The 9,554-nt window shown below is 43.2% G+C and overlaps 1 pseudogene; it reads left to right on the top strand.

Annotated features, from left to right (window-relative positions):
- The first annotated feature begins 4,567 nt into the window (after positions 1-4,567).
- LOC118674936 lies at positions 4,568-5,567 on the top strand (annotated as a pseudogene).
- The last annotated feature ends 3,987 nt before the right edge of the window (positions 5,568-9,554 follow it).

The raw sequence follows: 9,554 nt of genomic DNA, 5'->3' as shown, positions 1-9,554 counted from the left end.
CCCCCCCTTGACATTCCCCCGGCCCGCCTACCCGCCAGTGTCTTGTGTCCATTGGTTATGCTTATATGCATGCATACAAGTCCTAATAAACTTTACAAAGTTTTAAGTCAACTTCGCACTGTACGTGCCCGCCTGCACGTGGTATTTTGTGGAGGAGCCACACTCAAGGGGCCAAAGAGCCGCATGTGGCTTGCAAGCCGCGGTTTGCCAACCACTGCTCTAGGGGAACAAATATGCTTATCCCCATTTTTCAGATGAGTAAACTGGGGCTGCAAACATTTAATAAGTGGTTCAGGTTTACACAGCCAGTAAATGGTGAGAAAAGTATTCGAGTTTAGATTTGCTTGACTCCAAAATTCATTCTCCCATCTACTCAGCTATACTTTTTTTCATTATACTAATACTCATTTTCTTCAGGCTCAGAGAAGGATGTAGTTCTTAGGTTGTTTCTTCCTATGGGCCTATTAAGTAGTGGGAACCTGAAACCAAGATTTAATCAAACACCTAAAATTGTGTCTATCTGTAACTCTTTGGAACTATGAATGAACAAAATAAGAGATGAATTTCTACATGAATAAAGTACCAGTGAAGCAAAACAATGACATATTCTGGTTTCATTATTCAAATTAAGAATGAAAAAAATTATTGAAATCATTTGGTAGCTGGGGAGAATTATCAGTGGAAAAAATAGGTGATATGATTTCAAAAACTTTATCAGGACACACATGATAAGAAAATAACAATATTTCTAAAGTTGGTAGCATTTTCAAATGTTGAGTGGGTTATGTCAAGCCCAATAAATCAAATAAATATTAAACCTGGAAGTATTTCAAAATCTCCTGTGTAACAGCTTTGTCTTGGTGTGCTATGAATGGTAAAGGAGATAAAACATTGTTTCTATCAGAAAGCTCATATTGCAACTGAAAAGGTGAAAGACATGAAAATAAAGGCTTTGCAAGCAGCACATGCTCAATACTCCCAGATGTGTATGAATATGCTACTGGAGATAATAGAAATCAGTATTTTGAATAAAGGTGTTTGGTATTTCATTAGTTAGAAATAAGTAGAATACTTATATGAAGATAAGAGTTTGTAGACTTATTTCTTTTCCTTCTCTAAGTTTAGAAGCAAAGCTTACCATAATGGCATTATTGATTTGTTACCAGTCCCAGGTAAGTCTGAGACTGCCAAACTGTAGCCCTGAAACAAATCCACAGAGCAGCATATGTGTCCATATATTTAGTCGCAACCATGGCAATGAACTGAGATCCTGAGATCTATTCCAGCAGAGTACTCCAGGAGTCAGCATGCCAGCAAGCCAAAATTTGTCTCATCACACAAAGATATTTTTCTTAGAGATTTTAATGGAAATGCAGGCTTTGTTTACCATAGACATAGCTTATACATTTTTATTATGGGCTTATTTTACTTCAATTTGCAATAGACTTGTGGAAAATGCACTAGAATAGAAGAGAGGACTGAATTATAATGTTAGCTCTTTCATTGACTAGTTGTTTGAATTTCTAAAAGTCATTTAACCTCTGTGAGACTCAGTTTATTTTCCTAAAAGATAGAAAGTTTCTCAGGGTGTAATGATAAACATGTGAAAGCAACCATATGTTCAGAATGCTCAGCATACCTCAAAAATATCTATTTTAAAAATATTTTTGTTGATTTCAAGAGGAAAAAAGAGCGAGAGATAGAAACATCAATGAGAGAAAGTTATTGATTAGTTGCCTCCTGCATACCCCGCACTGGGGATCCAGCCCACAACCCAGGCAGGTGCCCTTGACTGGAATTGCACCCGGAACCACTCAGTCCACAGACCGACGCTCTGTCCACTGAGACAAACCATCCAGGACATCAAAAATATTTCTTGATTGCAATTTAATTTAGGCCATTGAGAGGTTACCTCAAGGATGCATTATAATCTTGTTTGCTGTGTCATCTGTAAAGCAAGCAAAATTAAGCACAGCATTTCATGTATAATGAGAGCTAGCAGCTTTAATGTGCCTACTAAGCTCTCAATGAACAGAATTTTTTAACATCGCCTTGATTCTTACACAGTGATATTGTTCTATAACTCATAGCTAATATGTTGTAAAGAATTATTATTTTATTCCTTCAAACATACAAATTTAAAAAATAAGTATATATTTCTTTTCATATAAAAGTTCACATAAAAAATCTGAAGCAAATTTCACAAAAATTGAAAACACAGAAAAATGGGTGATGAAATTCATTTCATTATTCAGTCCAGTACTGTCTATGCATGTAAAATCAGAGCTGAATTTTCTTAGTTTGAAAAACCCCATCACCAATTTTCACACATCACACTAAGCCACCATAAGTCAAAACCTGCATCTGCATGTCCAATACTGTTTTATTCTTTAGTCGAGTGCCTATTTATTATTTTTTCCCCAAATCCCATGGAACAAGTTAATATGTAAATAAGTCATTTGCCAAAGGGAAAGGGATATAAAAATTCCCCAGACTTGGCACTAATAAAATCTTTCACAGGCTCCTAGTAATAAGCATATGAAAATGATAGATATATTTCCTACTTCCTCAGGGAGCTTCTCTCTGACCTAGTTGCAGTGCCACATTGTTGAGTGTGTTTTCTACACACAAGTCTTATAAAAATGTTAAGGGAGATTTGAGAAGTTTTGTGATTTCTAAGTCTAGTAAAAGAGAAACGAACAACCAACATGTACAATATATTCAAAATTTTAATGTCACTAAAAATAATGAAAAAAGATTTATTATCACTAAATATAAAAATAAAAATTTAAATGTTACAGGACAAACAAATATATGCATACTAGAGGCCCGGTGCACAAAAATTTGTGCACTCGGGGGCGGGGGGGTCCCTCAGCCCAGCCTGTGCCCTCTCACAGTCTGGGACCCCTCGGGAGAAAATGACCTGTTGGCTTAGGCCTGCTCCCGGGTGGCAGAGGGCAGGCCCAATCCCTAGGTGCAGCCCCTGGTCGGGCTCAGAGCAGGGCTGATTGGGGAGTTGGGGTGCTGCCCCCTGTCATGCACAGAGCAGGGCCCATCAGGGGGGTTGGGGCTCCATACCCTGTCACGCACAGAGCAGGGTCGATCAGGGGGTTGGGGAACTCCGCCCTGTCACGCACAGAGCAGGGCCGATCAGGGGGTTGAGGAGCTCCCCCCGTCACTCACAGAGTAGGGCCAATAGGGGAGTTAGGGCACTGCCCCCTGTCACACACAGAGCAGTGCGGATCAGGGGGTTGGGGCGCAACACCCTGTCACACTCAGGGCAGGGCCGATGGGGAGGTTTATGGTTCTACCCCGTCACACACAGAGCAGGGCCCGTGGGGGGTGGTTGGGGCACTGTCCTCTATCACCCACAGAGCAGGGCAGATCAGGGAGTTGAGGTGCCACCACTGTCACACTCAGGGCAGGGCCGATGGGGAGGTTATGGCTCTACCCCATCACACACAGAGCAGAGCCTGTGGGGGGGGGGGTTGTTGGGGCGCTTCACCCTGTCACACACAGAGCAGGGCTGATCAGGGGGTTGGGTAGCTCCCCCCTATCAGGCGCAGAGCAGGGCTGATCAGGGGGTTGGGGTGTCTTCCCCTGTCACGAACAGAGCAGGGTGGATAGGAAGGGTGTCCAGGATCAGGGTTGGAGTCCCGCTGGGGTGCTGGCCAGCCTGGGTGAGGGGCTGAGGGCCGTTTTCAGACTGACCACACCTCCTTCAGGGTGAGGGTCCCCGCTGGAGTGCCTGGCCAGTCTGGGTGAGGAGCTGAGGGCCGTTTTCAGGTTGGCCACACCCCCTTCAGGGTTGGGGTTCCTGCTGGGGTTCCTGGCCAGTCTGGGTGAGGTGCTGATGGCTGTTTTCAAGCTGGCCAAGCCCCTCAGTGGGAACCCTCACCCCATGAGGGTGTGGCCATCCTGGGTGAGGTGCTGATGGCTGTTTACAGGCTGGCCATGGCCCCCAGACATCCAAGCTCCCAGTGGAGGCTGGCTGGAAGCAGGTATTTGGGATTTATTTATCTTCTATAATTGAAAATTTGTTGCTTTGAGCGGAGGCCACAGCCGGCAAGGGCAGGCGGGAAGCTTGGCTTCCTCCATCACCGGGGAAACCAAGCCTTTTGCTTGCTCCAGCTCCGTGGCTGCCAGCCGCCATCTTGGTGGGTTAATTTACATATAGTTGCTCTGATTGGCTGGTGGGCGTGGCTTGGGGTGTAGTGGAGGTGCAGTCAATTTGCATGTTTCTCTTTTATTAGATTAGATGAATGGCATCATAAGATTATCTCATCTGACCCTAATTATCTCCCAAAGGCCCCACCCCTGAATACCATCACACTGGGATATTTGGATCTTCAACATGAATTTTAGAAACACAAATATTCAGTCCATGATAATGAGGGTGATGCTGAGTATCAGTTGAAACTTCAAGCTCTGCTGCAAAATTGATGACTATGCTTCCTTCCTCTCAAGAGTTACCAACAGGAATAAAAAAGCCCATCGGCTCTCTGCTCCTCCTGTTCGTCAGACAGCCTTTCCTCCTGCGGTGTGCCAGCCACAACCCTGAGATACAATGGTGAAGGTCAGAGTGAACCAATTTGGCCGCATTGGGCACCTGATTGCCAGAGCTGCTTTTAACTCTGGCAAAGTTGATATTGTTGCCATCAGTGACCCCTTCATTGACCTCAACTACATGGCCTACATGTTCCAGTAAGATTCTACTCATGGCAAGTTCAAAGGCACATTCAAGGCTGAGAACAGGAAGCTTGTCATCAATGGAAAGTCCATCTCCATCTTCCAGGAGTGAGATCCCGCCAACATCAAATGGGGTGATGCTGTGCTGAGTATGTTGTGGAGCCCACCGGTGTCTTCACTACCAGGGAGAAGGCAGGGGCTCATTTGAAGGGTGGAGCCAAGAAGGTCATCATTTCTACCCCTTCTACAGATGCCCACATGTTTGTGATGGGTGTGAACCATGACAAGAATGACAACTCCCTCGAGATTGTCAACAATGCCTCCTGTATCACCAACTGCTTGGCCCCCCTGGCCAAGGTCATCCATGACAACTTTGGCATCGTGGAGGGACTCATGACCACAGTCCATGCCATCACTGCCACCCAGAAGACCGTGGATGGCCCCTCTGGGAAGCTGTGGTGTGATGGCCGAGGGGCTGCCCAGAACATCATCCCTGCTTCTACTGGCACTGCCAAGGCTGTGGGCAAGGTCATCCCTGAGCTGAATGGGAAGCTCACTGGCATGGCCTTCCATGTCCCCACCCCCAATGTGTCGATTGTGGATCTAACCTGCCGCCTGGAGAAAGCTGCCAAATACGATGATATCAAGAAGGTAGTGAAGCAGGCATCAGAAGGCCCCCTCAAGTGTATCCTGGGCTATACTGAGGACCAGGTGGTCTCCTGCGACTTTAACATGACACCCACTCCTCCGCCTTTGATGTTGGGGCTGGCATTGCCCTCAATGACCACTCTGTCAAGCTTGTTTCCTGGTATGACAATGAATTCAGCTACAGCAACAGGGTGGTGGACCTCATGGTCCACATGGCCTCCAAGGAGTAAGAGTCCCCTGAACCACCAGCCCCAGCAAGAGGAAGAGAGGCCCTCTGCTGCTGAGGAGTCCCTGCCCCAGATCGATCCCCTGACACACGGAGACTCTCCTGACCACCGTTTCTATCCCAGACCCCCTGGAGAAGGGGAGGGGCCTAGGGAGCCGTTTTGTCGTGCACCATCAATAAAGTTCACTGTACCCAGCCAAGAAAAGAAAAAAGAAAGCCCATCAGAATCATAAAGAAGCTGCTGCTTTCAACACATATGTGGAGGTTGACTCAAGTAGAATGAATCTTAAAAGCAGATATTCTAAGTTCTAAATTGGATGTTGTGTTTCACCCCTTTATTAAACTAATCATTCTGTGAGCTGCTGGAGTGCTGCTGGGTGGTAGAACAGTCTCACTAGAGGTCTCCCTCCACCCTTCCCTGAAGCATCCAACAATGTGGATCCAGGGCTATGAAGTCCTGGCCCAATCACATCAACTCATAACTCTGAAAAGCCATCCCAGTTTCAGAGCTCTGTGGGACTGATTGAAGCCTTTGTCGTGAAAGAACCAGAACCCAATTTCTTTGTCTCCCAATCCTTTCCCTGTAGGTGTTAATTCCAAGAACACTACCTAATCAACCTAAGGTGCCAAATTCACTTGGAGTCTACTTCCCAGGGAGCATGATCTGCAACATCAAAAACTTGAAAACAAACAAAAGAGAAGTAACAAAGCAAAAATTCTTTCTTTGAAATGATGAACCAAAGTGATAGACTAGAAAAACTAATCAACAAATGCAGAAAGCACAATCTTTAAATATCAGGGATGAAAAATGGACATCTTATAGATCCTAAAAGTTAAAATTATAGTAAGAGGATATTATGGACAACTTTATCCCAATAAAATCATAAATTTTGCTAAGGACTTTTTTTTTAAAGAGTACAACTTAACAAAAACAGTCAGAAGAAATAGAATCATGAAAAACATTACTAAAAAATTCAAAACAGAAAAAAAATGAACAAATACATAAATAAACACAACTAACCAAAATTTACAAAGAATTCAAATATATAAGTCATAGAGCCAGAATTTAAAGATCTGCCCAGTAAAAAAAAACACAAGAGGTTCAATGGTTTTACAGTGAAGTCTACCAAAATTTTAAGGAATAAATCACTTAAGTTCTATACAAAATTCTTGAGGGTGGAAAATGAAAGAATGCTTTCCAAGTCCTTTTGAATCTAGTATAACATTTGAATAAATATTACATGATAATATAAGAAAAAAATAACAAGTGATTAGAAGGAAAAATCCTGAGTAAAATAAAGGAAAATGTAATCAGCAGTAATCCAAAAAAAAATAAGTGTTGCTTGTGGAATTGGGGTCCTTGAGGTGTCTTGATAAAAGCATTTTGTTGACCATGCATGGGAGCATAAGGTCTGGTGGTAAGATTTATTGAAGCTGAAGCAAACAAAAAGAACTGTCCTGGGTTCAGCTCTGTCCCATTATGGAAGAAGTCCAGTCTTGTCTTCAATACCAGAAGAAAGACCAGGAAGCAGAAATTCTGTGCCATTGAGTCAGTCTAGTTCAGACTCTGTCCCCATCTGGCTAGCTTGGTCTTGTTCCCTGAAGCACTACGGTTGGCACTGTGTTGCTCTACCCAGGCTTGCACTTGGAGCTTCTGCTTGGGGCCCACCTGGCTACTAGGCCCACATGGCTTCTATGGAGAAAGAATGCGTGAAACGATGGACAAACCAATATGTCTTACCAGGAGAGAAAGAGAGAGAGAGAGAGAGAGAGAGAGAGAGAGAGAGAGAGAGAGAGAGAGAGACTTTGATATCTTGGGCTTGGGATGGAACAGGTACTCTTTCAAACAAATCAATCAATTTCCCAATCCTTCATGAGCTTGTGCTGGGCCCTCCCCTAACCAATGAATCTCCTAGATCTTCTGGGTTCTGGGTCCCTTTACTAATCTGATATTTTTCCCAGGATAGACACTTTTCCCTTATGGTTGGCATCTTGGCTTCTATTGCACATGGCTCAACAGGAATTTCTTCTGCTGTTTTTATTCCTCCCTGAGTAATCCCAGCTAATTACCTGTGACATCCTTCCTGGCCACTTCAGGGATTAGGTCCTGAGGGTGGAGGCTGCAGTGGTCTCCTGAGAAGCCTATGAATGCTTCAACTTCCTAGGGAAGCAGACTTATTCTTCAATTCAGCTACCTAGTTTATTATACTTAATGTCTGATTCCTTTTGTTCCCTCTCTTTATTAACACTAACTAGATACTGTTAACATAAAAAAACCATTGGAACCTGTAAAGAATTTTTGTGAGTTTATTTGAGCCAAACTGTTCACATATGCCAGGAAGCAGAACCTTAACAAATTGAGATAATGCTCCAGAGAATGGCAGGGTTACATCTGTATTTATACATTGCAATCAAAGGAGGGTCGTAGGTAGGTTACATGAAATTCATTGGTGATAGATTAAGGAGAAGGGATAGAGCAAAGCAGGGCAAACCCCTGAGATTGGATAAAAAGTAAAATGATGGACACACACTTAGGTGGGTGCAGGATCAATTAGCATGATAATGAAGGAATTTGTTGTATCTGTCCTGGTGCCCAGCACATTTGGTTGTGCCCTAGGGGCTCCAGAAAAAGGGAAGTTACAAGTTACCCAGACATTTCAAGGGTATGTTATCATAGATGCAAAAAGACAGATAGGCTCAGTTAAGGTAAAGGTTGACCTTGTCAGTGAAGATACTGGCCAAGGATGTAACTGCCCATCATAAATGCTTTTAAAGTTTAATTTCAGACCATCCTTTGGGTTACTTTAAGTCTCTGAGTTTGCAAGACTGCCATGCAGGCCTCCCCTGAGCTTGTCAGATCAGCATGTGGCCCCTTTCATCCACAATACCTATGCTAAAAATAGGATATTCGAACATAACAAAATCAATTCATGTAATTTATCTATATAATAAAAGCCTAAGTGACCATTACGGCTTTTAGCTCAACTAAAATACTAAATATTAAACCTCAAGTATTAGCCAGTAGGTGAACAAATGAAGCCTTACTACTACCCTTTAAAATTTTGTAACAGTTACCTCTTCTTGAACTAGAAATAAAGCCAGTTTTAGAATATAACACCCTAAAAAACATAACTTTTTCCCAAAAGGCTGTAGAAGAGAAAAATTATTTTCCCTTTTAGCCTTCTAGGTTTTCTAACTGGGATCCTGTATTTGGATTAAAGACATAGAAACCAGAGAAAAATGAACAACTTATTAGCATGTGTGTCATGCATACATGTGATAATACCCAGAGATGAATAACTCTAAGAGGTGATTTGAATCGGGGTTTAATAGTGAAACAGGAATTTTTAGGGGTGGAAAAGACAGGTTTTAGAAAATTTTAGAAATAAAGGGGACCATGGAAGAAGCACAGGGCTACAGAAAAGCAGAAGGTACATTTCCATAGAATAGGGAAGCCTAAAAGCTGTAACAGGTACATTTCCATAGAATGAGGGAGCTGTGAACAGCAAAAGGTTTATATTTACAAAATAAAGAGAAGGAAGCCCTTCATCCAGAAGGAGAAGAAGAAAACTCAAAGGGAATAGGAGAACAATAAGGAAGGAGGGAGGGGGAGAACCTCATATGTCCCATGTGAGGTTTGAACCTTTGAGTCCAGGTGTTACTATTAGTAACCAGGCTAAGGGACTAGTGACCAATCAGAGGGGATATCAAGGCACAAGGATCTGTAGTCTTATAAGTACCGCGCGCTAACCGATTGCGCCACTGGAGCTCCGGCCGGATCTGTAGTCTTTATAAACCATAAGGAAAAGGAACTCAGTGGGACCCTTTCCCCTCACTACGTGAGAGTCCATTCTGTGGGACTCTTTCCCTCTCTCCATGTGGGAATCTGTACTTATTCTTCAATAAATTTTCACCTTTGCTATACCACCTTTGTTACAGAATTTACCAGGAGACAAAAAATACACAGGAGTACTTGGAGGTTCAGGATAGA

Source organism: Myotis myotis, unplaced genomic scaffold (genome assembly GCF_014108235.1).
Source record: "Myotis myotis isolate mMyoMyo1 unplaced genomic scaffold, mMyoMyo1.p scaffold_m19_p_1, whole genome shotgun sequence".
NCBI classification, from domain to species: Eukaryota; Metazoa; Chordata; class Mammalia; order Chiroptera; family Vespertilionidae; genus Myotis; species Myotis myotis.
The sequence above is the reverse complement of the archived record's forward strand: the minus strand, read 5'-3'. Positions and strand labels throughout refer to the sequence as shown.